This window comes from Tupaia chinensis, unplaced genomic scaffold (assembly GCF_000334495.1).
Source record: "Tupaia chinensis unplaced genomic scaffold, TupChi_1.0 Scaffold142808_1, whole genome shotgun sequence".
NCBI classification, from domain to species: Eukaryota; Metazoa; Chordata; class Mammalia; order Scandentia; family Tupaiidae; genus Tupaia; species Tupaia belangeri.
In genome coordinates this window covers 710894-717732 of record NW_006202654.1, presented here as the reverse complement: position 1 = coordinate 717732, position 6839 = coordinate 710894, and the positions used below count along the sequence as shown (strand labels likewise).

Sequence of the window (6839 nt, the reverse complement as noted above, 5' to 3'; positions counted from 1 at the left end):
CAGTCTCAGCCAGCCTCTGATCATGGGCCCATGCATGCTTGGCATAACGCAGGGGTCTCTGGATGAACTTGAACCTCCCATGTGGGTATTTAGAATATTGCAGTTTACCCTCACAGAGTATTGCATTTGACCTTTGCACCACAATCTGGCCCCCATAGTTCTTTTAAAATGTTCTAAGCAATAATTTTGTTTATTTTTTTACTGGTTCAAGATTGGAATTTCTGTCTATTCAAACTTGTTTTATTTTTTCAATAAAACTTAAAAATCACTCTCTGATACTCTTCCTCAAAAAAACATATTTTCAATTAACCATTACCTTTTTCCTTAATAACATTGTCTTAATTTTACAACAAATGAAGTTCTCCTAGTTTTCAATTAGCAATAATCGCGCCTCGGATAAACCTCATTGGCTACGATACTGCCACTGCGCAAAGCTGGCTAAGTTCTCCCAGTTTTAAAAAATGTTTTAAAATATATGTGCAAGGCCAGCAGGCAGCATAGTGGTTAAGGTGCTGGATTCCCATATGGCTGACCATATGGGAATGGTTCCAGTCCTGGACCTGGCAACTTGAAAATCATGCTAGGCACATGTGTATGTGTGCCCAAAATCTCAGGAGGAGAATAGTGGAGAAGGGATTGTGGCGTGGCCATCCCTTCTGGGGGGTGATTTATCACTGTCTCTCTCTGGTAAGCACATGTGCCCTATGGCAAAAACCTAATAAATAAATAAATAAATAAATAAATAAATAAATAAATAAGCAAGCAAGCAAACAAGCCTGCATTGTGAAATGGCTTAATCAAGCTAGTTAACATATACATTACCTCATATACTTATCATTTTGTGGTGAGAACACTTAAAATCTACCCTTTTAGCAAATTTTAAGTTTATAATACATTGTTAGAACTAGAGCCTTCATGTTGTACCACAGATCTTTTGAACTTATTGCTCCTATCTATTTGAAATTTTGTATTCTTCAACCAATACCTCTCATTCCCCACCTCCCCTGCAACAGTGTATGGTAACTCTCTTTCTTTTGTCTGCCTCCATGAGTTCATCTTTTCTCGATTTTACAATAGAAGTGAGATCATGCAGTATTTGTCTTTCTGTCCCTCCCTGGCTTAACATAATGTCTTCCAGTTCATCCATGTTGTTGCAAATAATAGAATTTCCTTAATTTTTAAAGACTGACTAGTGTTTCATTGTGTATGTACCATACTTTATCCTTGAATCCATTGAAGGACAGTTAGGTTGTTTCTGTATCTTGGCTATAGTGGATACCATGGCAATGACCACAAGAGTGCTGGCATCTCTTTGACATACTCATACTGGTTTCATTTCCTTTGGATATTTAAAGGAAATAAAAATCAATTAGAAGGACAGGGAATCAATTGGAAAGTTTTTGTTTGTTTTTTAAATTTATGTGCCCTCACCTGGTGTTGGGGGAGAAAGTTAGAAAAGCTTCTTAGGGAAGATGGCCACACCACAATCCTTTCTCCATTCTCTCAGGATTTTGGGCACCCACACACTGGTTCCCCATGTGTTTTTCAAGCCACTGGGTCTGGTACTTAAACTGCAGAGTTGGCCATGTGGATCTAGCTATCTTAACTGCCAGACCACTGGCTAGCCTGAGAAAGTACTTTGTAAAAGCCTTATTTCTAATATAATAAATCAAGTTTGATAGAAAATCAGTCTTGAGCAAATAAACAAAATATTTGCTTAGAACATTTTTAAAGAAGAACTATGGGGGCTGCATGATGGTGCAAGAGTAAAACATAACACTCTGTGAGGCTGACCCACTTGCGGGCTTCTGGGTTCACGTCCAGCGATCTCCCTGAGTATACCAGGCAAACCAGCTCAAGCATAATCTGGGACTGGCTGAGACTGGGCTTGGATGGTAGTGTTGGGACCCTGTTGGTAGTGCTCCTTCTTTTTCTCTTTGCATAATAAAGGGAGATGAAACCTAGTAGTGGGATTGCTGGATTAAGTGTTAGTTCTATTTTCAATTTTGTTTTGAGGAATCTTTATGGTTTTTTTTTGTTGGTTTTTTTTTTTATGCTGGCTGTACAGATTGAGTATTCCTTATCTGAAATGCTTGGAACCAGAAGTGTTTGCCATTTTGGATTTTTTGGGATTTTGGAATATTCTCATATACCCAATGAGATGTCTTGGGGAGATGTCTTGGGGAGAGGACCTAGTCTAAACATAAAATTCATTTATGTTTCATATACACCTTATAAACATAGCCTGAAGGTAGTATTATATAGTATTTCCTTATTTTAGTGTTTTGCCTCTGGCCCATCACATGAGGTCAGGTGTGGAATTTTGCACTTGTGCCATCATGTCAGCTCTCAAAAAGTTTTGGATCCTGGAGCATTTCTGCTTTCAGATGTTTGGACTAGGAATGATCTGCTTGTATTAATTTACATTTCTACCAATGATATCCAGAATTTACTTTTTGCCACATCTTTTTCTGTAAGTACCTTTGACCTTTTTTGTTAATAGTCATCCTAACAGGTGTGAGGTGATCATTTGCATTTTCTTGATGATTAGTGATGTTGAACATTCAAATATATCTGTTGGTCATTTGCATTTTTTAAAATGTCTATTCAGGTCTCTTGCTGTATTTTAACTGGATTGTTTTCTTGCTATTGAGTTGCTTGCGTTCTTTGTATTTTTCCCAGGTTTTGATTCTGCCTATATCGTCTTCTCTTACAGCATATTATATGAGTTTGCTAAGGCTGTTATAACAAAGTACCACAAACTAGGGGGCTTAAACAACAGAAAATTATTGTCCCACAGCACTGGAGACTAGCAGTCTGAGATCAAGAAGGAGCAAGGCTAGCTCCTTCTGAGAACAGTGAGGGAGAATCATCCCTTGCCTCTCCTAGTTTCTCATGGTTTGCTGGCAATCTTTGGTACCTCCTAGTTTGTGGATGCATCACCCTCCTCTTTGCCTTCATCTTCACATGATGTTCTCTCTACAAACAGGAGTGCAAACCTTCCCATTTTGCAAGGACACTAGTTATATTGGATAGGAGTAGTCAAATTGGACCTCATTTTAACATGATTGCCTCTGTAAATACTCTATCTCCAAATAAGGTCACCTTTTCAAGTACTGAGGGCTAAGACTTTAACATATCTTTTTGTGGGGTGGACTTCAACTCACAACAGTCATCTTTTGAAACAGGAAACACTGTAGGGTAGTAAAGCTATGTTCACTGGAGCATTTTTAACATGGGTTAATAATAGATTATCTTTATCAAATCTTTGACTCTCTAGGTACAGAATAACTTCAACTGATTAGGATGGAAGATTCTAACAGATGGAATTTCCTCATTTGCTGGGAATTAGCCAGCAGGTGATATTGTGAGATGTCAGCTGTAATTTTTCCAGTATAATATATGTAATTCAGATTTTGATGATTAACAGCCTTTTGGTTTAGTTTCCATCCTGACCTCAGGCCCTTCATCCAGGCCCACATTCTATTTCACAAAAACATGGAAAAATCAAGAGATCCTGATGCTGTCCATGACATGTATCTCAGTCCCAAGATATACCTCAGTTCCACCACCATGACTTTTATTTCAGTCTTTTCTTCTTTGTTCTTTTTTCTTTTCTTTTTAAGAGAGATTTTTGCTACAGGGTGTGTGTGCTCACCAAAGACACAGAGAGATAGAAAGCAAGAAATCACCCTCCAGAGGGATGGCCACTCCACAATCCCTTCTCCTCCTTTTTCCTCTTGGGATCTTGGGCGTGCACGCACATGCACCTGGTGTGAGTTTTTAAGCCAACAGGTCTAGGACTTGAACCATGGTTGACTATGTGGGAGTCCAGTGACAAAACCATGCCACCTTCTGCTGGTGCCCTTTCTTCTTTATTCTAACCACTCCTCCAGCTCTTGAATCTTGCTTCTCTCCTCTACTTTTGAACATTTGTATTCTCTACATTTTTCTACTCAATGTCCCTAAGGAATTTGTATTAGATAGGTCTTCTGAGTCTCTGATTCAAAGACAGTTGTTAAATGGGAAATCATAGCCAAACTTTTGACATCCCCCACCACTTGCAGCATGTATATCTGCTAACAGAGACTAGATCCACTTTAGTTTCTTTACACAGAGTGGGCTTTGACAAGGGAGAATATTGGCCTCTTAAGTGACTTTTCCATAGGGTGGGCGCCACCACGCCCAAGTGACTTTTCCCATGGTCAGTCTCTATCTCATTTGATTATACTATGTGATTTTTTTGAATCATTTTTTAAAATTTGTAATTCTGAAAATACAATTTGCTGCTCTGAATCCACCAAGGCCCTTACTCTATTTGCCTGATACAATTTGCTGCTCTGAATCCACCAAGGCCCCTCCTCTATTTGCCTCTTAAATGAGCGCTTTCTTCAGACTGACATTTCACCTTCATAGAGCATACCTGCAAGAGTTCCAAACCAGTGGTTCTTAGCCTTGGTTGTAAATTCAATCACCTGAGAAGATGAACAAACTACTGAGGTCTGGTCCTTGTCCCAGAGATTCTGATCTACTTGGTCTGGAATGTGATGCTCAAGCTTTATTTCAATAGAGTAAACTAAAAAATCTCTGGGGGTGGCACCCAAGCATCAGCATTTTTTTTTATAGCTCCCTAGGTAATTCTGGTGTGTATTAAGTCAGTCCAGAGTCCATAAGGCCCCAGAGAGTGGCCAACCCATTGCTGGAACACTCAAAGTAACTCAGGTTCCCAGATAGCTATTGCTGTACCTGTCCTTTTACGTAGGAAACTCAGGATCCATTCTGAAATTCGCTTGTTGGGCATGTGTGTGTGTGAGATAGGGCATGTGTGCTCACCGAAGAGAGACAGAGAGAGAGAGAGAGAGAGGGTGAGTGAGAAATCACTCCTCCAAGGGGGATGGCCACACCACAATCCCTTCTCCTCTGTTTTCCTCTCGGGATTTTGGGCACAGATGTACATTCATCTGGCATGATTTTAAAGCCACCGGGTCTGGGACTTGAACTGCAGAATCAGCTATGTGAATCCAACTACCTTAACTTCCATGCCACCTGCTGGCCCACTTGGTGGGCATTTTTTTTGGAGGGCTGTTTGCACAACAGTTTATGAACTTAGATTGGTGTATCTTGAAAATGCAGTTTCAAGGTTGTGTCTTTTCAGTTGAAGTAGAGCCCAGTGGTATGCAGGTGATCAGAAGCTGTTTCCTTTCCCTTTACCCCAATGGCAGTAAAGTGCCTAGAGACATCAAATGCTATCTTGCCAACCTTCCTTGAAGCTTAATTATGGCCCTGTGTTCCTGTTCTGGAAAGAAACACCAGTGCTGAGTGTCTTTCTCCCTGATAAAAAGGAGCATGAAGAGGAAGACTGTGAAAGTTTCACTCTCCTGCCTGCTCACCCAGATTTTTGGTGTCTCTATTTCCACTTGTGTAAGCTTAAATTGCTCAGTGGGCTAATTAGTTAACCAAATAGAAGGGGATAGAGAACAGAGCACACTTAGAAATACACTATTATTTTACTCCAAGAATGGGTCATGGGACCAGCAACATTAACATCATCTAGGAGATTAGAAATGTTGACCTCTGGCCCTGGCTGGATCAGTGAAATCAGCAGTGCATCCAGGTGATTGTTATGCACAGTGGTGGCCCATAAGAGACAAAGTTTTCTTTCTCAAACTCTTCAATTCCCCCGTTTCCTTCTGCTGTCATGAAAGATGAACTTGCCACAGAGGGAAGCCATCAAGAGTCTAGACACATTCTTCACTTGGAGATTCAAACATCCATTTCCACACTACTATGGAAGTGTTATGACATGTCTATTGGAAAACCCCTACCTACATGCTATCATGCAGAGCCATAAGCTATTTTTAGGTTTTCTGGACAGGCCAAAGATTTCACTGCCCAGATGACTCCGAAGAGCATGAGGCTGATGTGTCTCAGTTTTTTTTTTTTTAACTCTTGCTTTACCAAACACATCTTGGGTGTTTACTCTTGAGTTCCTCACTGTTTGACTGACTAATGAAGCCTGAGTACCTACTGTGTCCCATTTAGTAGGTTGTTCTTTCCCCCCTTTTTACCTCTAAAGACATGTCATGTTTCCTGATACTTTTATCAGAGAAACAGGACTAGAGATGGATTAAAAATGGATAACAGCTTTTCAGATCATCATTTCCATCTCAAAGTTGTCCTGGGGTTGATGTGGGGAGGAACACCAGATGTAGACCTGGAAAAGAAAGGACATGACAGAAATTCAAATTCATGATTCCTCGTTTTTGGTAGAAGTCCTTGCAAGCTGCTGGCAAGTGTTTAGTAAGTACAGCCACCTGAGGCAGTTCAGTGAGCTGGGAAGAGAAAGTGTCAAAAACAGAACAACACATTGCCCTTCAAAGAAAAAGAAATGGTCATGGGAGAAGGAAATTACTTAAGTCTAATAGAATTAGTGGAAAGTGGCTTCCAAATGTGTGTTGTTACCCCTCACTTTGCAACTGCCTGACTGCCAAACAACACTGATGGAATTCAGGAAGGAACAGAAGTGAGTTTAGGTTTAATGCTTCCCTAATCATCACTCTATTAATTAGTATTTTAAAGATACAGAGTATAAAGATACTTGCTACCATAATTAAATTCTGCCCAATATGATGATCAAAAAGGGCATATTGGATGGAGAAAGATATTTATGTACACAGTTAACAATCTTTTACTATGAACCCAGTAAGTGCCTGGCGTTAGAGCTATAAATAGAGTGTTCCAGCATAAAAAGCAAAACCAATATATAAATCAGGAGTTTCACAGAAAACAATGAAATAACTCTCAAATCCTAGTTAATTTTTAAAATTATCTCAGTAGGG

At 39.8% G+C, this 6839-nt stretch overlaps 1 non-coding gene across 1 annotated transcript; it reads right to left on the bottom strand.

Moving 5' to 3' along the window:
• Positions 1-290: 290 nt before the first annotated feature.
• LOC114005160 (U4 spliceosomal RNA) lies at positions 291-436 on the bottom strand. Its single transcript, XR_003547052.1, has one exon. It is a non-coding gene; the product is annotated as a U4 spliceosomal RNA (small nuclear RNA).
• Between the last annotated feature and the right edge of the window lie 6403 nt (positions 437-6839).